Here is a 24,567-nt window from a genome sequence, read left to right on the forward strand (position 1 = left end):
TCATTCTATAAAGCAAATATACATACATACAAATTGGCCATGTTAAAAGCCAAAAAAGACTATTTTAAGAATCAGGTTGATAAAGCTGATAATTGTTCACAACAATTAATTAAAATTATAAGTACTTTGATCAGGAATAAATACTTTGATTAATAAAGAGAGTAAGGTCCCTCAGCAGATTTGTTAGCAGATTAATTTGAAAAAAGGTTTCTGATATTCAGGCTGCTTTTATATCAAGCCCAATGGTTGAATTTCCTCTTCTGGATATATTAAAAGATAATTGCTTTGATATTGTGACAGACTCATCCCTATGTTTACTAGCAAATTATCTTCTTTCAACTTGACTTCTCTGCTGGGAGTGGAGAAAATTCTCAAGGATATCAAACTTACATCTTCTTCACTGCATCAATGCCATCTCAGTTGGTAAATAAGTCAGAGTTTGGCCTAGCAAAGTATCCATCTGTTATTAATGCTAGTTTAGACCACAGTTTTATTCAGATTCAGCCCTTATTAAAAGAAATTGTAAGCTGTTAGCTGGGCTCTGCTTGGGATATCACATGTATGCTAATGATGTACCATTTTTTATTCCTGATCTGTTGACTTTGTCTGTGACCTTCAATATGGCTGTCAATCTGTTATCTGTGAAGCAGTGATAGGGGACATTCATTTTCAGTTTTCATTTTTCCTGGGAATTTAGCAGGGTATATTTTGACAAGAATGAAAACAGGAGAAAAGCAGTGGAAAGAATTTTCATTTTTCCAGGAGAATATCTGAATTTATTATGGACAGAAACCTCCTACTGTTCCATTCCCTCCCAACCCACCTATATAACCTCCTCTCCCCTTCATTTCCCCTTTATCTCCCAATCTCCTTCCACTCTGATTGTCTCTCTTCTTTCCATAAATCTCCTTGCCTCTTCCCCCTCACAGAATCTTCCTCCCCCCAAACATGATTCTTTCTTACCGGTTGTGGTGACTCCAGGCTCCACCCCCCTCCATTTCTGGCAGCATGCTCATGTTCTCTCATTCTGCAGTGTAGCTCTACACTGAACTTCTGAGTCTGCGCTGAGCCAGAGAAGCAGGGATCCTGCCAGAAACCTCTTCTGGTGGTGGTGGGGCCTGCTGCTTATCTGTGCTTGGGTGAGTGACTGTGATGCCATAATTTGGTTCCAGCCCTACACTCCATGAAATGGAGTAGAGGGCCAGAGCATGGCTTCACAGTCATCTTTGGAAAAATCCAGAAATTTACGAGTGAAAAACTGGTTTAGAATGAAAATGAAGGTCCCCAAGAAATGGTTATCTCATAACAGGCATGTGCTCAATCTGAACAAGACCAAAATAATCATTCTTTGAAGAGCAAACAATTTATTTGTTCCTTCTTCATTTAGATTTGAAGATGCTAAAATACATATTTCTTCACAGGTCAAAAGTTTGGAAGTCTTTCTAGACTCAAACCTGGTTATGTGCGAACATGAAAAAGCTGTTGGTGCAAGCTTTTTTAAGCTGCAACTATTATGCAGGCTGAAGCCTTTGATAGGCTCAAAAGAATTTTGCTTAGCACTTCGGGACTTGCTGATTTCTGGTATGGGTTACTGCAATTCAGCTAATGTACTAAGGGCACTGCAAATGTTACAGAACTCAGCACCCTGGATCATCTCTGGTCCAAGCTTGTGAACACATATTATGCCGATACTGTGCAAGTTATACTGGCTCCTAGTTGAATGGTGGATTAAGTATGAGATAGCCATGATGATACAGAAAATGTTGAATGAAAATACCTTTCAAGAACGAAATGTTACATATTTATAAATGTGTCCCTCCTCTGTGTCAGGCTTGTCTTGCAGAGACTCGTGAAAGAGCAATTGTAGGAGCAGGGCCAGTCTTGTGGAATTCCCTACCTGAGTAGCTCTGCTTACTACTCATATAAAGACATTTCAGAAGATATTTAAAGCATACTTGTTCCAGAAAGTCTTCTATTAGTTAATAGTAAATAAGGTACAAGGTATAGAATGTACAATGTAAATAAGTTTCTTTAGTTTCTCGAATTATCCCTCTTTACAGCCCTCCTGCTGTAAATACCTCCTCCTGTAAATACCTCCACCTCAATTACAGTTACTCTTCTCTACTTTCTTAGCTGCTATCCCTTCCTCCTCTTTCTATCCCCCCCACTCCCGCCCCTTTTCTCACCTGCTCCCTCACCCGCTCCCTGTTTTTTGTAATTTTCCTCCTTTCTCAAGTTTATTGTAAACCGGCGCGATGTGCCCGCACGAACACCGGTATATTAAAAGCTGTTAAATAAATAAATAAATAGATAGATAGATAGATAGATAGATAGATAGGGATGTGAATCGGGCTTTGGCCGATTGAAAATATCGTTGATATTTTCAAAATAGTCAGAAAACAATAGGAAAACCCCACGATATTGTTCGTGGGGGTTCTCTTATCGTTTTGGGGTAGGGTGGGAAAAACAGCACACAAAAATAACCCCTAAACCCACCCCGACCCTTTAAAACTAATCCCTTAGCTTCCCCCACCCTTCTGACCCCCCCAAAACTTTTTACAGGTACCTGGTGGTCCAGTGGGGGTCCCAGGAGCGATCTCCCGCTCCTGGGCCATCGGCTGCCACTAATCAAAATGGCGCCGATGGCCCTTTGCCCTTACCATGTGACAGGGTATCCATACCATTGGCCTGCCCCTGTCACATGGTAGGAGCACTGGATGGCCCGCGCCATTTTTAAAGATGGCACCGGCCATCCAGTGCTCCTTCCCGCCTGTGCCATTTTTAAAGATGGCGCCGGCCATCCAGTGCTCCCTCCATGAGACAGGGGCCGGCCAATGGCATGGATACCCTGTCACATGGTAAGGGCAAAGGCCATCGGCGCCATTTTTATTAGTGGCAGCCAACGGCCCGAGAGCAGGAGATCGCTCCCAGAACCCCCACTGGACCACCAGGTACCTGTAAAATGTTTTTGGGGGGGGTCAGGAGGGTGGGGGAAGCTAAGGGATTAGTTTTAAAGGGTCAGGGTGGGTTTTTTGTTTATCGGCTCGGGCGCAGCCGATAAACAAAACCACGATTGGGCTGGACGAAAAAAACCCCACGATGTGAATCGGAACCGGAATCTGAACCGATTCCGATTCACATCTCTATTAGTTAATATAGATTTCTTCCTTCTTGTGTTAAAATTGGGTTTTAACACAATAGTTTAGACTGAAATGGGAGTGGTGCCAAGTGACTGGAGAAGAGCTGTGGTTGTTCTGCTTCACAAGAGTGGGAGCAGGCCGGAAACTACAGGCCGGTTAGCCTCCCCTCAGCAGTGGGAAAATTAATGGAGACACTGCTGAAGGAAAGGATAATGAACTACCTACAAACTGGTGGGCTGCTGGACCCCAGGCACCATGGGATTCATCAGGGGAAGGCCCTGTCAGACAAATCCAATTGACATTTTTGATTGGGTGACTAGAGATTTGGATCAAGGAAGAGATCTTGATGTGATTTACTTGGATTTCAGCAAAGCTTTTGATATGGTCCCTCATAGGAGGCTTGTGAATAAAATGAGAAGCTTGGGACTCGGCGCCAAGGTGGTGGAATGGACTACAAATTGGTTGATTGACAGGAGACTGCGTGTAATTGTAAATGGAACCTACTCTGAAGAGATAATGGTGTTAAATAACGTGCCAGGGGGATCTGTTTTGGAACCAGTTCTATTTAAAATCTTTTGTGAGCGACATTGCAGAAGGGATAGAAGGTTAAATTTTTCTATTTGTGGATGATACTAAGATCTGCAAGAGTGGACAATCTGAAGGAGCAGAGAGAATGAAAAGTAATTTAAGGAAGACTGGTCGAAGACTTGGCAGCTGGGATACAATGCCAGAGTTCTGCATCTGGGATGCAGTAATCCAAAACAACTGTATGTGATGGGGGGTGAAAGACTAATGTGCACGGACTGGGAGAGGGATCTTGGCATGATGTGTCTGGCGATCTGAAGGTGGTGAAACCAGAAGAATGCTGGGCTCCATAAAGAGTGAAATAACCAGCAGGAAAAATGAGGTGATAATGCTCTTGTACAGGTCCTTAGTGAGGCCTCACCTGGAGTACTGTGTTTGGTGCTGGAGACTGTATCTCAAAAGGATAGAGAAGGATGAAGGCGATCCAGAGAAGGGTGACCAAAATGATGTGAGGTCTATATCAAAAGACTTTTGAGGAGAGGCTGAAGGATCTGAATATGTGTACAGTACCCAGGGCCGGCAGAAGCACTAGGCGAGCTAGGCCTAGGCCTAGAACGCCAATCATAAAGGTGCGCCGCTGCTGCTCACGAGCCAAAGAGACAGGGTGAGGTGGCCATTTTAGGCAGCAGAATTTTGAAGCGGCAACAAGTGCTCCTTTAAAATTCTACCCAGCCCCCATCTCTCCCTGCCTGCCCCCACCTCCCCTGTCGCGCCACCCTCCCCCCCCCCCCCCCCAAGACTCATGAAAACCCCTGGTGGTCCAGTTGGGGGCCCGGGAGCAGTCTGCCACTCTTGGGTCATCAGCTGCCATTAACCAAAATGGTGCCAATGGCTTTTACCCTTACCATGTGACGGGGGCTACCAGTGCCATTGGCCGGCCCATGTCACATGGTAGGGGCAATGTATGACTGGCACCATTTAAAAATTTTTTTTAAAAATGGCACCAGAGGGTATTGGTAGGTAATTTCCTGTCCTGACTACATCCTTTACTATGTGTGGTCCCTCAGGGCTCACTACACTTGCCCACACTTTTTTAGTGTATATCTTTCTATTTGTATATAGCCTTTAGCTAAAGAGTGAAGGGACCTAGGAGTGGGGTTTTAACTTTTTGTGTGTGGCATAAAGTTGTATGTAACCTTGGGTTAAAATTGGGATAAAGAAATTCAAAGATGTAAAAGTGGTTTATAGATTAATTCCAAGTGGATGAAAAATTAAAAATTATATTCACAAAAATCAGAGCTAATGTGGGTAAAGAATCAGGATGCATTGAACTGACAGTCAGTGGTGATGATAGATAGGAAGAAACTACCTGTGAAAAATAAGATCAGCAGCTTGAAGTTGTTATAGACTTAGAAGCCCATATATCTGGCATTATAAAGAAATGTTTCTGGCAACTAAGGCAACTGTGCCAAATCCAGCCTATGTTTGATTAAGCAAATTGTACACTTATTGCTCATGTAACTATGATATTACCATTGGATTACTGCAACATACTATGGGGCTTGCCAAAAAATAGGCTGAGGATTGCAAATAGTACCAAATTTAGCTGCACACCTGTTGCCTGGTTGTAGACTCAGAGATCATATCTCCCCAGTATTACAAAATCTACATTGGTTGCTTGTGGAAGCACAAGTCAAGTTTAAAATGTTGACTTTGGCATTAAAGTCATTACAAGGAATGAGCCCCATCTATCTGGAGGAGAGATTACCATATGTCTCGGGTCATTCTGTACAGTTGCAGTGAATGTTGATTATCTGAATTGATTGACAATTTAGAAAATTATTTCTAGTCAGCAGTCCCTAGATTACAGAACCAGCTCCCAGGTATATTCGCCAGCTTTCTGATATTTTAGATTGTCTCAAAAAATAAGGATGCTCTTAGAATCCTGATTTGAGATCTGTCTGTGATTCAGGAACAGAATTACAATAGCTTTACAGGAGATACAGATGAGAAGCATTTTTAGGTTAGGTCAGAGTTATTGTGCATAGGTCAGGGAACTGTCTTTTGAGGAAGGCTCATATAAGGCAACTTTTAAGCTGTATTATGAATAGTATTGATGTTTATTTTTGTCAGCGTTTAGTAAATTTGGTCAATTTGTAAGTCCTGTACATGTTTTATAGCAAATATGTATTTTATTGCTTTGAATGTTAATTTTGAATTTTATTTTATGTATCTTATTATAAATTACTCTGCACACTGATTAAGCAGTATATAAATTGAAATAAACTACACTAGTAACATGTGATTATTAAAACTGTACAGTACACATCACAGCTTCCACAGAATGATAAACATTTATAATCTATTACACTAAATTTTTTTCCTTTTTATATTGCCTTCTACCAAATACAATATTTACTTAATGCTTAAACTATGACAAAATTTGGTAGAACATCCACCAAATTATACAACCTACTTTAGAAACCCTGGTGAGGTAATTTGACATGAACTGCATGGTAATACATGAAGAAGAAACCTCTGTAGTCTCAAAAGCTCAAGAAATAAGATCCTCTTCCTATGACTTTTCATGCTGGTTTAATAAAACATATAACAGCCTGCAAGCAATCCAGTTTCTTCCAGGATCAATACAGTGACTAGAACTCTGCACTACATCACACTATATGAAAAAAGAATGTTGGCCAGAACAGTATTATGTCACAGGCCACATGTGCCTGCAGTTAGATATTCACAAAATGTTGGTTATTTTGCTGAAGGTTCTGCTAACCTCCAGAAATGGCTGTAGCTACATGAACTATTTTATTTGTATTTACTTAAAATTATATATCACATCTTTTGAGAATTAGCACAAGGCAATTTACACTTTAAAACATCATAGATTTGTCACAAATTAAATATATAATAAATACAATAAAATAATTCATCTTACCATTACTTTTACCAGGCTAAAACAAAATAAAAACAAATATATACATTCTAGGTGCCCTAATGTCCATTTGTAAAAAAGAAAAAATAATACTAATTAATAAACAAAAAGAATCATTAATTCTGCACGGTGCCCCAGTATTTCTAAACTTCTGTACTCACTCAAGGATAACATTTCTTGAATAAGCAAGTCTTTATACCCTTCCTGAAATTTACAGTTTTCTTGGGAACATATTTCTTCTGGAAGACAGTTTTGCAATTTTGAGCAATCATTGAAAAGGTTTGCCCAGTAGTTCAAACTAAGCATGCCTCAGTCATTCCTAAGATCACTATTAGGTTGCTTTTTGTTGTTTTTTTTAAATTATCTTAACTGATGTCCCAGGATATACCAACAGTGAAAATCATAAAACATAATCCTTGCTTTAATAGGTAACCAGTGGAGGAAGGATCTCTGGCACTCGGCCCCATTATGATTTGTGTAGCAGTAGTTTGGATTATTTTTTCCATAGTCTTTTGGGATAACCTAACAATGACTGCATGATAGCAATCCAACCTAGTCAAAAGTAAAACCTGGATTACTTTTGTTAACTCGGGGTTATCTGGAGTCCTGAAGTTGGTTCAGCTTTATTCACTCAAAGAATATCCCTTTTTATGTTTTCTTTTAGTTTATGATTACCAAACCAATTTGTGACCTGTAATATACAGGCATTTATTTTTTTTTATATTTATAGTTTATTAGAGTTTTTACAAATTATAAAATATGCAAAAAATCAAAGAAATACAGTTACATATCATGAAATTAAATCAAGAAAACAATATTGCAGGTATCAATCATTCTATATGGCACTGTAATAGTCCTCTAATTGGGAGGGCATAATCATAATACATAAAACATATTTAGGAAAATAGTAATTCAAAATTACCATAAACTGGATATATCTATTTTTCCAACTACTTATATCTCAGCCAGTTTCTTTATCAATCAAGAATGTCTCCAGGTGTGTCGGGTCCTGGAAAATAAATTTATTCTTTTGGTATACTATAAGGCATTTACAGGGGAACCTCAAAAAGTAAGTTGCCCCTAGGGACAATACTCTGGGTTTCAATAAAAGAAATTGCTTCCTCCTGTGTTGTGTGGCACGCGAGACATCTGGAAACACTTGAACTTTGTAACCACAAAATAGATGTTCTCTATTTTGGAAATATTTTTGCAATAAAGGGAATATGGAGATGAAAAATGTACTGCAGATGCATGATAATCGTATGAAACAACTAGAGGAATTAGGAAAGACTAATACTGTACAGATAACATCGTTACAAACAGTAAATAATTCCTTTATTAAGGATAGCCTGCTCAATCACAGGCAGATAGAGAACCTAGAAAATGAGAATAGGGTTAAAAATCTCAGATTTTTAAACTTTCCCATGACTAGGCTTCTCTCTGCTACTGAATTGTTGAAAAAATATCTTGTTGAAAACTTGTCTATAATGAATGTAGATGATTCATCCATCTCAAAAATTTATTATGTACTGAATTCGAGAATTAAGAGACAGGAAGGAGAGGAAGGAATGGACAGTGTACAGCAAGCGTCCCCTAATCTGACCTCCTTTCTAGAGTCATCAGTAGATGACATTCCGCAGAGAGCTATGTTATTAGTGTCTTTATACAGGCATTTATAATAGCTCCATGGGGGCCTAAACTTTTAAATGGAAACCAAACCTTGGATGTCATCCGTAAACAGGTGGTATCCCCAGCCTGCTGTCTGGAAAATTTCACAAAGTTTTAATATTAAAAAGAAACACACAAAACGGATCCCTAGGAAACTCCGTGTGTAAGCATCCAGGTATCTGAGCTAGACCCCATGAGCACCTATTGCGGTCTATTATAGAGAAAATAAAGAAATCATTTCAACACCGTGCCCCTTATTCCCACTGGCCTTAAGCAGTCAACAATTTATGGTTAAATGCATCAAAAGTAGAGAGGATAGATCTAATAGAATTCACAGTGCACTCCAACCTCTATTCATATATCTGTGAAGTTCAACAAGGCAACTAGTACTTTTCCAGTTCTAAGCTGGCCTCAAGAACCTGATTGGTATGTATTAAATGATTTTTTAGAGCTATAAATTGCAATAATTGAAGGGACACCACTACATTTTCAATAATTTTGTCCACATATGGAGGATTCAAAATAGATCTAAAATGGCCTTTGAAGCAGGGGGTCAGGAGAAGGTTTATGTTTAACAATATTCATATAATGGTCATTTTAAGAGCGTCTGAGAAATCACCTTTTTAATGGTGCTAGGTAGCTTTTTTAATTCTCACAGTTGCAAACAGCCACAGTTACAAACAGAAAATATGTTCACACTGAACTTAGCCAATTTTCAAATTTATTGTCCCAGTAAATTGAGTATGTATATAATAATCTAGGACTAATAAAAATTACAATTCACATAAGATATAATGTAAACAAGGGAAAATTAAACAAATAAATTAATATGCCCTCTAATGTAATACAAGATATGATACAAGAAAGTATATGCATAGAAAAGGTATATCAAAACCAGAGAATATAAATGATATATATATTTACAATAAGAAACTAAATCTGCTCATGTCCCTGAGATCATCTTGTGAATCCCAGCTATGAAACAGTCACCAATTGCAAATTCTCAGCCGGCTGGGCATGGCTTGTCTTTGGACGTCTGTCACCGCCAATGCAAAGATATTAGTGTTATGAGGTGGCTCATATAGGGTATCTCATTCTTTGTCTGATTTTTCGTACCAATATTCAGTCATAAATCATGCTATTTACCCTTTCCTTTCTCATGCATTCCAGTCCTAGGGCACAGAGGCCATGTCAGATGCTGGCTCAAAAAGATCAGTGGAATGTAACCTATAGGTTTCCTGAGGGCTTCACTCACTAGCACACGATTTCAGAGAAGACAGAATTTAACAGAAAAGAGAAGCCATAGAGGCTTAACAAATCCTGAAGGTATATCACAATTTATAAAGCTCAGTCAGTGGTTCAATTCTTTGGGGGCCTAACCGGCCCCACAACACAGTGATTTTTCACATTGTTTGGCCCCTAACTAAAACACTCCATTTTCCCCCATGTCAGAAAATTGAACCACAATTTGGTGGTATAAGGTTTCCTTAATAGCATTATTAAAAGTGATGTGAACACACATTGCAAACTGCCTCTTGAAAACTAACAAATATAAAAGACCAGGGCAAGAATCATGGTTGCTAGAAAGCGGCCAACTCACCAGGCTGTAGAATAATTGGGTTCTACAAAGAAAGCCAAGAAAAAGACTGAGACACAAGTCACCATGCGTAGCAGGGATGCCCGAAGCAGGGGAGTGATACGAGTGTAAACAGAAGCAGCTGCACATCACGGCAGACAGTACAAGCAGGGTTTCTGACAAAAACAGTGGATCTAGATCCTCTTGGATACAGAAAGGACCCAGAGATGTAAACAAGAGAGACTCTAGGATGAAAACCACAGAGTTTCATTCGGTGTGAAAAAAACAACCGAAAATGGGGTACGAGAGCCCTCTAGAAGAGACCGTCGGCCACTATCAGCCAAGGTCTGGAGAATAGTGCCCAGGTATGGCTGGTAGGCTGAATGGACAAAAGAAAGCCAAGCCTCACTTGAAAGAGCAAGTAGCAAACCACGGCAGGGCCTGGGACAGTCATTGTGTGCCGAAGCATCAAACGTAGCTAAATGTGCAGGACAGCGTCAAGGGTTTCAGGGGATGAGAGACAAACCCTGAAACCGACCTGGAGCCCAAAAACTCCTGAGCAGGGAGATGAGATAGTCCGAAGCTCACTCAAGAGCACCTGTCAGAACAGGTTCATCTATCCTGTCACAGGATCACGAAGGGAGCAGGAAGGTCCTTCAGGCAACCTAGAGAATGAGAAAAAACTAAGGCAGTATTGGCCAGAGAATGGTGAAAATAAATGGGAAAACATGGTTTTTCCTAGTCTGCAGGTATACAGAGGTATACCACGGGCACCCTAGGTTTACCTCCCCTCGACAATCCAATCGGAAGTTGGAAGGAGTAAGGAACACAAGGAGGCAGACTGGAGGACTACCGCGGCAAGCACATGTTGCCTGGTTGTCTAGCAACCTCAAGCGAACAACTCACTGCTGAAACTAGCAGGGAATAACCCACTGAGATGGAGTACACAGTCTTCTTGAGACAGCGGAAACTGAGAGCGATTATCCCAGGGAAGAAGCTTCTCCTCCCAAGGGAGCATGTGGCCCGACAATTCTGCATGACCCAGGACTCCTCTGTCCACAGATGGGGTGATCCTGAAAAAGGGGAAAAACAGCTTGTACGCTACTGCGAGCAAAGGGCAGAGCCTCTGATGTGGGGTTCTCGGCCCCCAACTCCCTCAGCCATGGACATGGCAATAGGGTGAAAGGCACAATTGCCCTGCTGATGGACTGAAACTCTCCTCACAGAGGAGGGTTCTGCAAGCAAGAATGACTGACGATAGTGATCCTTAAAGCGGATGCTCAAAGAGTCCAGCAGATTCCAAAGTGACTCCCAAACAGGGGGAAACCTGGAGGGTCATCGGGGAGCAACACGGGATAAGCTCCCTCATAGATAGACTTGCTGCGTCTCAATGCGCCCAAGGGAGAGTGCTATTCTCGACTATTCTCAGGGCTGGTGCCAGTCAGAGCAGTGCCATCCCTTGTCCAGGAATGGAAAACGAGGGACACCCCTCGAAGGGGTGCATAGTCGGGCATCAAGACGGGAACCCGAAAGGATTGCCTTGGAACCCACTCGAGTCTCCCCTTCCAGAGGGGAAAGGGAAGCAGCGGGATCGAGGCCTAGCAATCCCCCAAAGGAGAGTTGAGGCACAATGACCGATTGCTGAGGCACTGACGTGACCCGCTTAGTATAGGGGAGGTCACTACTGCAATCCCCAGAGGGGCCTGAGCCCAAGAATGTCCATCGATCGTGAATGTTGCTCCTCGGCCCTGTCCTCCAAGGAGACACGCCAATTCAGAGGCTCAGGGTTCCGGATCAGAAATAAAACATTTATTAGGGACAGAGCCCCACAAGAACAGGATAGAGGGCGAAGACATTTGTCTCTGCTGAGAAAGGAGGGGACGCTGGACCCACTCCCATGATGTCTACTCACCTCAGAATCCGACCAGGACTGCAGTCCTAGGCCAGCCCTGTGGCTGCGGAACACAATCTGTTTTGACTGCCTGGAGGGAACAATCCACACACCCACACACACGCACACCAACGTCCAGGTGAAAGAGGGCAATTGGAAGTCCTCCACTGCGAAAGAGCACTGGGCAGACTCATGCCGTGGTAACCCATCCATGGATGGTGGCACACCCATGATCCTGAGCGCCGAGCTTGTGGGAGAAACTCCACACCCCAGTGAGGATCAAGAACCATGTGCCTGAGTTGGTGGTTACATGCTGCCCCACGACCAAGCACAGCGTGTGTAATGACACCTTCTCCGCTAGTGCTCCTTCACACTATACGGTATGGACTCACGTGGAGGCTGAGTCCATGCCGAAAGATGGCAGAGCTCTAGTGTGGCTGAGAACTGCACAACGAGGGAGAATGCCGCCTGGCAGCAACCGAGACCCTTGGAAAAGATGATAATCTGTCCCAACTGCATAAGCTGCGTGTCAACACCACAATAACTCCAGTGGAGTGGAAAGAACAGTGTGACGATGGCGTCCCCAGCACCACTGGTGCCCTGGGTAAGTTGGAAAGTGGCGGTCTATGGCGTTGGCCCCTTCAGTACCGGGGAACACTATGGGAGGCGGACCATCGAAACTGCAGCAGAACCGGCTCACCTGCAAGACCCACCTGGCGAGTGCAGGTGCTTATGGAGGACTGTGGACATGTCTTGTGATCTAAAAACAGTTTGCCTGTAAATAGCGCCAGTCCTGGCGCCACGGATGCCTACAATCGCCCGGGGGCCCCGACACCTGAAGGTATGGACCAAAGAAGCCATGGGCATCTGCAGGAGAGGCCCTGCAGCCCCCTGACAGGTCATCGATATTAAAAGGAACTGATGACCGCCAGTGCCAACAACAATTTCCTCAGCTCAATTATTCACCCTGCGGTGTCAATGCTGTGAGCTTGATGGCCTCTGAAGCATTATGGCTGAGATTCTTGCTAGTGCACATTAATATTGATGGTGTGAGCATCTTGGCGGGCCCCCAACACTGGGATCATTGGCTGAAGGGGCGGTTCTGTGCTTCCCAGTGCTCTGTAATGGACACTACCCCGGAGCCCTGAGAGCACTGGGCCACTGTGTATAGATGCACCAGTTCATCAGGGTGCCTCAAGTAAATGGCAACCCATGCGCTCGATCCATAAGATGCAAAGAACTCCTGCCCCCTGAGGGCTGCAGGGCCATGCAGGGGCTTCAGAGGATCTCGGAGGTTGACGGCCACAGTGGCGACAAGAGCACTAAATGGAGAATGCAGTGCCTGGTCAGTGGGGCTCAATGTAGTCGAGGCGGTAATGAGAGACATCGGTGGCCCCACACCTTGATGGCCTTGAGGGCGTCAATGGTATTGGGGCAGCACCACCTTGTGATGGCATTGAGGTCATGCTGGCATCGAGGTCACGCACATCGATGACCTAGTGGGGTCGACAGCATCAAGGGTTTGTCACTGCTTTGACCTTGCCTGCCCCTAGGGTGGTCATGCATACACTTTGATGGATCAAGGGCGCTGAGGGCATCAAGGGCCCCAGGGGCATAGAATACAGGGGCATCGATGGTACTGCGGTCACCACAGCACTGAGGGCAACGAGGGTCCTGGGGCAACGAGAGCCGCAAGACCACCAAGGCATCAAGTGCACTGAAGACACCATGCGGAGGAGGTCGAGTACCCTGAAGGCACCGTGACATCAAGTCCATCAAAGGCACCGTGACATCCAGTGCCTCAAAGGCATTGAGGGCACGGTGGCATCAAATGCACAGAGGGCACTGTGTCAATTGCACCAAGGGTACCGTGCCGAGGGATCAAGTGCATCGAAGGCACCATGGCACCAAGGACACAGAGGGATCAAGTGCACCGAAGGCCACTGTGGGTGACCACGCACTTCGACGTAATGAGGGTGATCCTGGCACTCTCGAAGATGGCCCTGTCCAATGCGGTCCCAACATCGACGTGTCAGATGAATGGTGCATTGGACACAGCTGTGCATGGGCAACCGTTCATGGGCATGGCATTGAAGCAAGCTGCTAGCCCAGGCTCTGCTCACTCTCTCTCCCAGGGAGATTGAATTGCCAAGGCTGGCAAGCAGGAGGGGAAGCAATGTCATCCAGGGCTCCTGCTCATGGAGACTAGTTCCTCAACACATAGGGAGGATGAGCTCTCCTCCCCACAGGAACAGCTTGGTCCTCGATCCTTCCACCATCTGAATCCACCGATACCGAGCGATCGGTCAACCGCCATGAAACTCCAGCCCAGGTAGAATCAGGTGAGTCCCCAGGATCAGTGGCCCACAAGGATCATCGATGGACTGCATACTCTAGTCCTGTCAGCACTGTGGAAAAAAAGAAAACAGGCAGAGCAAAGAGAGGACACGTAAAAAAACCTGCAGGAGCAGTATTTTTTTTTGAATAACAGACTCTCAGGTCGATACTGTAAGACCGCGGGAGAGCGGACGAACGCTTGCTCTCCCGGCGCGCGCACCAGCCCTTCGCTGGTGCGGGCGATTCAGTATTTAAATGAGGTGACGCGGGAAAAACGGGGAAAAGGAGGCGCTAGGGACACTAGCGCGTCCCTAGCGCCTCCTTTTGGCCTGGAGCGGCGGCTGTCAGCGGGTTTGACAGCCGACGCTCAATTTTGCCGGCGTCGGTTCTCGAGCCCGCTGACAGCCACGGGCTCGGAAACCGGACGCCGGCAAAATTGAGCGTCCGGTTTTCGGCCCGACAGCCGCGGGCCGAATTCAAATATTTATTTATTTATTTATTTTACTTTTTTTTACTTTCGGGACCTCCGACTTAATATCGCTATGATATTAAGTCGGAGGGTGCACAGAAAAGCAGTTTTTACTGCTTTTCTGTGCACTTTCCTGGCGCCGGAAGAAATTAGCGCCGACCTTTGGGTCGGCACTAATTTCTTAGAGTAAAATGTGCGGCTTGGCTGCACATTTTACTTACTGAATCGCGCGTGCATACCTAATAGGGCCCTCAACATGCATTTGCATGTTGAGGGCGCTATTAGGTGCCGCGGGTGGGCCGCGTGTTTTCCTCCCCTTACTGAATAAGGGGTAAGGGAAAACACGCGTCCAGAGCAGGCTGACAGTGCGCTCCGACGGAGCACACTTTACTGTATCGACCTGTCTGTTAGGCTGAACAGGGTAGAACCCACCATGTGGCCAGCAGTTGGGAAAGAAAGAAAAGCTGTAGCTCTAGAAAAAATCACTTACAAAGCTGTAAGAGGAGAGCAAAGCTGAATACCGTGAAAAACATTTTCTAATAAAAAAAAACCGACCACTTTCTCCACAACCACAAGATGACAGCTCTGCGGAAAAGAGACTGAGGGCTCTGCCTAGGGGGTAAGGTGATGACTGTAACTGCACATGCTCAGCAGGGCATGCTGAAAGCTCTAGAATCTTTGAGATCAAACTTCCGTGCCGGGCTCCATCCGATGATGTTACCCATGTGTGAGGACTACCATCCTGCTTGTCCTAGGAGAAAGGGCAGTTTCATAAGATCATTGCTCACTGGTGTAATTAGTCAGTTAAATCCCCAAACAGGAGTACCTAGCCCCTATCTAAGCTTTTCACTTGAAGTTTAGCTGCTCCAGAATTCTGTCCAGATTGAAATCTTTAACATAGTGTGCTTCCATGCAGCCAGGAGCCTCTGTAGTGGTTCACAGCATCTCCTGTTATTCATTGCAATCTCCATTCTGTAGCAAATCTGACCTTCATGGGTCACCTGACTCGTCAGTTCACTGTTAAGCTCTCATTAGCTGGTCAGTATCAGGCTCTCTTTGCTAATTATGGCCTGTTTAGCAAAGGTCATAGTTCTTGCCTGCATTATATATATCGCAGGATGTCTCTCCATGCTGTGCTGAATTCTGATCTCAGGTGGGCTGCTCCTATTGGCAGTGCACATTCTTTATAATATTTTGTTTTTATCTAAAACAGTTAAATGCAGGAACACCACTTATCTCCCTCCCACTAAATTTTCCTGCTTGACATCCAGATGCTTTGTGACAAAGGGAATAACATTCAGATGTTAAGATCTCTTTTGGCCTAACCAGCAACATAAGGAAGGCAATGATGTACAAGAAAAGAAACAATTTTAGAAATGCAAAACCAATTGCTGAGCATATGCAATTATCTGTACAGAAGTTTTTTTCTAAATTGTCTTAACGAGGACTATCTTTGTAGGGTAAAGTATGAGAGAACATTTTCTACACCCCCCAAAACCCAAATGTAGTGTATTCATGCATTCCCCCACCCACTTGTAGTGTAAATGTATGTTCTCCTAGGGCAAGCAGGATGGTAGTCCTCACACGTGGGTAACATCAGATGGAGCCCGGCATAGAAAACGTTTTGACTGGCATGCTGAGCATGCCCAGCATGCCATTATCCACGTGGGGTCCCTCTTCAGTCTCTTCTTTTCCGCATAGCTTTCGCCTCACGGTTATGGAGCTGCTCTCTTCAGAGTTTTTTCCCCCGTTTTTTCAATTTGTCTGAGCCAGGTCCCTCTTCTCCCCTATCAGTGCCTCTATATGGCAGTGCGGTAAGTTTTTCTCATTCTTTGCAGTTGATTCCCGGCAGTGTCACTCTTCAGTGGCCGCCAGTCATCCACTGCTCGCCGGCTCTTTTTCATGGCATCATTGGGGTTTCGCCGATGCCCCCAGTGCGGATCATGTCCATTATGAATCTGCATGAGGTCTGTATCCTCTGCCTGGGGGCATCATATGACATCTGGGGGTGTCGTTTTTGCAATCAAATGACCCCTGAGGGTTGTCGGGCCCATTTGGATAAGATGGAGAAGCTTTTCGGGTCCAAAACGTCTGGTCCTTCGAATCCTGTGTCAGGTGCATTGATGCCCAAGGGCCGTGGGGAGCCAATGGCTACAGATCCATTGTTGTCCACTCCTCCACCGGAGCCCTCTCTCTCAAGTGGGGCCGGAGATCAGCCATCATTGGTGCCGTTGCATTCCAGGACGTCAGGATCTTTCAATCCTCTGCGCTGGGGAAAGACTAGGCCAAGCATTGAGGGAAATCTCAGAAATATCGCCATTGGTTGCAGTCATCACAAGGCACTGAGCTTGAGTTGGCTCTGCTGATTGCCGTGAAAATCCCAAAGCAACCCCGCGGAGAGAAGGCATCAACCTCTATTGAACCTGGGAGTTCCAGGCATTCCCCACCGAGATCAGTGCTGAGCACCGAGCTCATTCGGGGCTCTGTGGGAGTTCTGGTGACACCTCTTCCTCCTCCTTCTTCATCTGTCCTGTCTTCGACAGATTTTGAAGAGGAGCTGCACTGCAGGATGCAATGGGTGGTGCTCAGAGTCCTTCAGGGCATCCAGCCGCTGGTTTCTTGGGTGCCTCCTCTGGTGTTGGAACTTGCCCCTGCAATGTTAGCACCACTTCTGGAGCGCCTCAACAGGCCATCTTGCCCATGCAGCAGCTACTGGTGGATACTCAATAACCCAGCAGCCACTAGGATCTCCTTCCTCTAGAGTGATCCTTATTGTCGGCTCCTCCAAGGACGATGTGGTGTGGCGCAGCCTGGGGCACTGTCGGGGGCCTTGATACTGCACCCGGTGTTCCCCAGCCCGATCCCCGGTCTCTTGGGGACCTTGGTGCCCTCTTTGCCTTTAGTGCCAAAACAGAGGCTTGAGCGGGGCCCTCCACTAGGGTCCCCAGGGGACTTTAGTGAGGATGCACCGTATGATCCCTGGGGGGGAGGATACCTCAGTCTTCTTCTGATGACTCAGGGGATCTTCCCTCTGACCTGTCCCCTCCAGAGGAGAGGCGCTGGTCCCCGCCGGAGAAGTGAACCTATGCGGGCTTTGCGTAGGCTATGGCGGATGCCATTCCTTTCCAGCTCCTGACAGGAGGATGCCTGTCAAAAGATGCTGGAAGTTCTCCAGTTCTTTGATGCCCCAAAGAGGTAGTGGCTGTTCCCGTCCAAGACATCTTTAAGGAGTTACTCCTTCGGATTTGGGAACACTCCATTTCGGTGCCTCTAGTAAACCAGAAGGCAGAGGTGGTCTACTTAGTGCAGCAGTCCTTGGGTTTTGAAAGGAGTCAGATCCCACATCAATCACTGGTTGTGGAATCTGCCCTCAAGAAGGCCAAGCATTCCCGTACTCACACTTCTGCGCCTCTGGGTTGGGAGCATAGGGCATTGGATGCCTTAGGTAGGAAGGTGTACCAGGGTGCTATGCTGATCACCCGGATTGCTTTCTACCAGCTGTACATGACCTAATACACTTGAAACCTCTGGAAGCAGGTTCAGAATTTGTCGGAGCACCTCCCGCAGCAGCAGCAGCAGCAGCAGCAGCAGCAAGAAGGCTTCTTAGCAGTTGACCAACAAGGCTTGGAGTGTGGTAAACATAAAGTGCGTTCCACCTATGATGTGTTTGAGATGGCAGCTAGGGTGTGGTGGTGGTGGGCATCGACACCTGTAGAATGGTTGGATCCAAGCCTCAGCTCTCCATCCAGAGGTCCAAGAGAAGCTCACAAACCTGCCTTGTACTGGCGAGAATCTGTTTGGGGATAAAGTGAGGAATGCTGTGGCTCAGTTGAAGGATCACCATGAGACCTTCCAGCATCTTTCAGCCAGTACATCGGACCCGCTGTCCTCTGCCAGGAAATCCTCATGTCAGGGAGCCAGGAGATCTTTCTATCACCAAAGGAAATATTATCCTCTGGCCTTGCATGCCCATATGCCATGAGGGGGATCCAGGGGCCGCTCTAGGCAGCAGTGGACCCCTAGGCCTCAGACAGCACCCCAGCAAAGCCCTGTTTCGGGGTTTTGACTGGCTGTGACGGAGCATAAGCCCCACAACCATACCATTGACATTGGGGCTTCTGGCTGAAGGTCAGCTACGGTCCTTTGTGGAATGCTGGCCACAGGTTACCTCAGATCAGTGGGTCCTGTTCATCATTCGTCAAGGGTACAGATTGAACCTCCTGGGTGGCCCTGCGGACTCTCCCCCAGGACTCTCCCTCTGGCTATCGTGGGGCCAGTCCCCGCATCAGGAAATTCTCTGAACAGAGCTCTCCGCCCTTGTAATAGCCAGAACAGTAGAACCCGTACTGCTGCATCAGCTATTTCCTGATTCCAAAAACAGGGGAACTCCGCCCCATCTTGGATCTAAGAGCCTTGAACAAATTTCTGTGAAAAGTTTGACATGGTCTCGCTGGGCACTCTGATTCCCCTCCTGCAAAGAGGGGACTGGCTTTGCTCCCTTCACCTAAAAGACGCATACGCCCACATCAGGATCTTCCCCAGTCACAGGAAGTATCTGTGGTTCGTCATGGGTGACAGCCACTTCCAGTACAGGGTGTTGCCATTCAGCCTTCCTTCGGCCCTACGGGACTTCACCAAATGCCTGGCAGTAGTGGGTGCTCACCTCTGCCGACTGGGGGTGCATGTGTTTCTCTACTTGGACGATTGGCTGGTCAACAGCTCCACCCAGGAGGGGGTGCTTTGCTCCTTACACTTGACCATTCAGGTACTGGAGTCCTTGGGTTTGCCTCAACTATCCAAAGTCCCATTTCATCCCATCGCCTCAGTTGGCCTTTATCGGTGTCCGCCTGGACACGTCCCAGGCCCGGGCCTTTCTTCCTTGTGATTGGGTGCTTGCTTTGGCATCTCTGGCGAGTCTAGTCCGCCAAAGCAGACAGGTGTCGGCCCGGATTCTGCTCCGCTTGTTGGGTCACATGGTCGCAACTGGCCATGTTACTCCCTGTGCTCACCTGCATATGCAGAGGACTCAGTGGACCCTGCGGTCTCAGTGGCAGCAGGCCACTCAGGACCTTGGTATACGCATTTGCTTCACGCTGCCTCTCCAGACTTCATTATCTTGGTGAGAGAGTCTTCCCAATCTGGAGCAGGGAGATCCCTTTCAGCACCCCTGACCCAGGTTCTGCTTACCACAGATGTTTCCACCCTGGGTTGGGGTGCACATGTGGAAGGCCTCCACATGTAAGGTCTTTGGTCCGCCCAAGAAGCTCAATGCTAGATCAACTTCCTGGAGCTCCAAGCAATCAGGTATGAGTTCTAGGATCGTTTGTCCAACCAGGTGGTCCTGGTACAGACCGATAACCAAGTGGTGATGTGGTATATCAACAAGTAGGGTGGTACGAGATCATTCCTTCTGTGTCAGGAGGCTGTCCAGATTTGATCCTGAGCTCAGTCCCAGGGCATGCTACTCTGGGCTATGTACCTGGTTGGGACGGGGAATGTGGTGGTGGACTGGTTGAGTTGGGCGGACTGGCTGAGTCGAGTGTTCCAACCCGAGTGGTCCCTGGATCAAGCAGTGGCAGATCGCATCTTTTGCCTTTGGGGGTTCCTGGATGTATACTCCTGTGATCTGAAGTACCTGACCTGGAAGGTCATCTTCTTGGTTGAGGTCACTTTGACATGCAGGGTCAGCAAGCTTCAGGCGTTGGTGACTTTTCCTCCCTCCACAAAGCTCTTTCATGATAAGGTGGTTCTCTGTACTCACCCTAAGTTCATGCCTAAGGTGGTGACTGATTTTAGTCTTAACCATTGAATTGTCCTGCCCACCTTTTTTCCCAGACCTTATTCACACCAGGGAGAACGGGCTCTGCACAGCTTGGATTGCAAGAGGGCCTTTGCTTTCTACCTCAAGCGGACAGCAGTTCCACAGGCAGTCCATGCAGCTTATTTCTTTCGACAAGAATAGATTGGGAGTTGCGGTTACCAAGCAAACGCTGTCAAGCTGGCTGGCAGATTTTATTCCTTTTGCTATGTGCAGGTGGGCCTTCAGCTTGGAGGCCACTTCAAGGTTCACTCTCTCAGAACCATGGTGGCCTCGGTTGCCCACTTACGAGCAGTCCCCGTGGCCAAGATCTGCAAAGTTGTGACGTGGAGTTCTCTCCACATGGTCACAGTTTTGGCCATTCTGTCCTTCAGAATCTCTTTCCCTCTGTTCTCCACAGCACCAGAGTTGTGGTGCCCAATGGCACTAGGTTAGGTACCTGTAGGTCTAGTAAAGTTTAGAAGCAGCCTGTAGCTACATATTCACCCATGTGTGAGGACCTTTATCCTTGTCCTAGGAGAAAGCAGAGTTGCTTACCTGTAACAGGTTTTCTCCAAGGACAGCAGGATGTTAGTCCTCACGAAACCCACCTGCCACCCCATGGAGTTGGGTTTGTAATGTTTATTTTATTTTTTCATAATTCTATGTTATGAGACTGAAGAGGGACATCTGATGATGTCACCCACGTGTGAGGACTAACATCCTGCTGTCCTAGGAGAACTCCTGTTACAGATAAGCAATTCTGCTCTATCAGTTCATGAAAAAGTTTTTATCATTACTATATGAGAAACATCTGCAACAAGTAAATATATATAGATAGTTATTGACCCAATGCACAGCAACAACCCCCCTCCCCCCCAAATGTTCCATCACAATACTCAGGTATTATAGTGTATATATATTATCTTATGAAACCAAGAATACAAACAAGTTCTAATTAGGAGTGGACCACCTCGATGAAGCAAAAAGGCAAATGGGGGTATGGATTTAATATTCTAAACACTTCTGTCTGTACAATGGAGGGATAGATGTGCTGTCATTCTGCAAAGCTGTTGATGCAGGGTTCATGTATCCTCACCATTAATTCAGATATTTGTGGATTGCAATTTCTATTCGTCCTAGATTATTATATACATACTCAATTTACTGGAACAATAAATGTGAAAATTAGCTAAATACGTGTGAACTTAGCTAATTTTTGCAACTGTGGCTGTTTGCAACTGTAGGAATTAAGAAAGAGCTACCTAACACCCTTAAACCACTCCCCGGCCATTACACTTGGCACTGTGATCTCTTATCTTATAGGCATTTACTAGTTTTACCAACCTGTTAGTCACGTCCAGTTTTACCCCTTGGATCAAAAAAGATGGACATAAATTCAATTCATAATGTAACTTATGAATTCTTACTGGAGAGAACTGCAACCAACATTCTGAAAATGCATGGAAAGAGTGGTCTACTGCCTGAAGAACACATTCTGATCTCTCTAGGGCTTTACTGATTGCAGCACTACCAATGTCACCCAATTTGTCAAGGTCTTTAGTTACCAAGGAGATCTTATCCCAAAATTAACTAGTAAATTGACTGCATAGTTCCAAGGACAGTTCAGGTTTACAACTAGCCTGTTCTTGTGCTGTAAGATTTTCACAATATTAAATAGCTTTTTCTGGTCTATTTTAGGGTCTGGTCTAACATCTTTGAAAAAAAGATTTTTAGCTGCTTTAATTGCTTTAGTATAGTTTGCACATTTCTTGTATTCTAATTGAACAGAGGTCAATTTTGTTTAATGGCAAGTGCCCTCTGTCTTCCTACATCCTTGTTTTAAATTTCTAAGACCTGTCAAACACCAGAGAGCTGGGGGGGGGGGGGGGGGTAGGGGGGTTGCCTTTAAAAAACTTCTTTTTTGAGAGCTACAATTTTAAATGCTTGCCAGATCTTATTGTCCCACAAAGTAACTAATTCAATTGTTCCTCTGTTAGTATATTTAATTGATGTGGACCCTAAGATCTCAGCAAAATCCCTAGGGACCTGTTTATTTTTTGGACAAATAATCCTCGATTCAGATGCATTTTCTCTTTTTTCTGCCCCATCCATTGTACTGAATAACAAAGTAATCTAACCATGGGGGTCAAGATAACAAATTCTATGGATAGATAAATTTACATTTCCACTTCAGTAATAAGAAACTAAGGAGGTAACTTTCAAAAGGATTTACTTGCAGCAATGGGCTTTTGAAAATTGCTATTTTTACGAGTTTAACTCCTTTGAAAATTCACTGCATAGGGCTGAATTTGCAAAAGGTTTTGCACATGTAAATGGGTTTTTGAAAATTGCTATATGTGCTACATTTATGCACATAACTCCTTTGAAAATTCACTAAGAGTGGGGCCTGCTTTGTGGGTAAGGGCTCATAATTTAAAACAATCCTAACAGCTGAAAACATTGCAAAAGAAAAGATGTTTAAGTATCAGTTGTTTTCCCTAAATGAACATTTAAGTCTCCTGATACCAATAAATCATCATAAGTCAACAAAACTCCTGTGATCAAATCCAATAAATCACCTAATGAACCAGTAGCAGTATTTGCGAATCTGTAGATTAACCTTACTAGCAAACATTCAGCTGCTATTATGGAAGGGCTGGAGAAGCCCAGTCTTGGAAGCCCATGATAATATGGGCACCAGGCTGGCTCCTCCAGTCAGGCTACGTGCAGGCCGGGGGGGGGGGGGGGTGGTTGTTAGGGCGATTCGAGGGGCAGAGCCCCCGTATTGGGTTTTGAATTTGGTGCTCTGGAGTCGACCCGCAGGACCCCATTGGGTCTCAATTGGTCGGCCCCAGTGCATCAAGGTCGGAATAATTACGTTGTGGTGGGGGTATAAAAGGGGGAGGTACCTGGTCGTGCCGCCCCCTTTTGCTCTGCGTGGCCATCCTGCTCGACCTGCTCTTTCCTCCTTCGCGGTTGTTCTTTGGACTCCTGATTCTCCTGGGCTGGGCCTGGCATGCCTGCACATGTCAGAGCACGTCCGGGAGCTGCTGCACCGGCTCCTGCTCTGATGCACGATTCCATCTCCTCCGCGCATGCAGCAGCAACTCTATCATGGCAGCAGTAAGAGTCCCTGTTCCTGGGGTACTGGGTGAGGCAGTTTCTGCGGGGCGTGTTATTCCTCCTGCCTCTGCTGTTCCCCGCGCCCCAAGGTCACTTTTGCCTGTCGACGCTTTGGTAGACAGGCGTGTGCAGACTGGGCCCCGGGACCTTGTTTTTTTCCCATCCCAGTTTTACAGCAGGTTTGGGAGTCTGGGCTTTCTTCTTTCCCTCCCAGTGCTAGTTTGAAGGCTCCCTTGGTGGGTGGAATAATTTTTCCTACGCCTCCAGCTGCAGTTTTAGGTCGCGAGTGTAATCCTGTTAGTGGGGCTGGTGCTGGGGACAGGGTTCTTCCAGGGCGGTCCTTGCCTGCGTCAGAATCGCAGAATGTTACACATGTGCTTCCCAATGCTTTAATTTCAACAAGTTCTGCCCCTCCCATGTACAATTTCTCATGCTCCTGGTTTTTCTCGAGTGACTTTTCCTTGGTGGGGTCTCATTCCTTTGTTAACCCCGAATTTCTGGGGCCTTGTTTGTTCAATATCGGGGGTTCTGGTGTTCCAGTTGTCCCATCTTCTCCTGTTTTTACCTTGAAGATAATTGCAGTGCCTATGCCTTTTTCTGTGCCCTGGGGCTGATCAGGCTCGGGTTGTGGGGTTCCCAGGTGGGCATTTGGGAGAGTCTCCTGGGTGCTCTATTTCTGTTTTTCAGCCTGGGGTGCAGAGAGTCTCTGGCATCGACACCTCCGATCACCCAGGTCCTTCAAACCTTGAGAGTTGGTAAAACCAGTTGGTAAAACCAGCATGCCTCAGCGCTCATCAGGACCGGTGTTTCATCTGACGATCCAGGTCCAAGGTCTTCAGTTGCCGGTTCTTCTCTTTCGGGCCCTGCTCTTACTTCACATCCTGCTGAGCCTTCAGTTTAGCAGGGCACTGATGCCCCTGGTGAGTTTTTGTTAGGGTATGATGCTATGTCTTTGTCAGCCAATACTAGTGGATGTATTCCCAACACCCCTTTTAATAACTTGTCTCTGCCCTCTAATGAACTTTTGCTGTCTGGGTTAGTCAGGGTGCGGTTTCTGGGAGTCCTTGCGGCCCACTTCTTTTTGCAGCTGGTGT

General features: G+C 45.9%; 1 protein-coding gene across 1 annotated transcript in view; it reads right to left on the minus strand.

Moving 5' to 3' along the window:
* Nucleotides 1-210: 210 nt before the first annotated feature.
* Nucleotides 211-24,567, minus strand: part of LOC115094027 (protein FAM122A-like) — a 210,949-nt gene continuing 186,592 nt past the window's right edge. The window contains exon 11 of the mRNA XM_029606655.1: nucleotides 211-639. The gene's annotated coding sequence lies outside the window, so the exon portion shown is untranslated. The remainder of the gene's footprint in view (nucleotides 640-24,567) is intronic.

Source organism: Rhinatrema bivittatum, chromosome 6 (genome assembly GCF_901001135.1).
Source record: "Rhinatrema bivittatum chromosome 6, aRhiBiv1.1, whole genome shotgun sequence".
NCBI lineage: Eukaryota > Metazoa > Chordata > Amphibia > Gymnophiona > Rhinatrematidae > Rhinatrema > Rhinatrema bivittatum.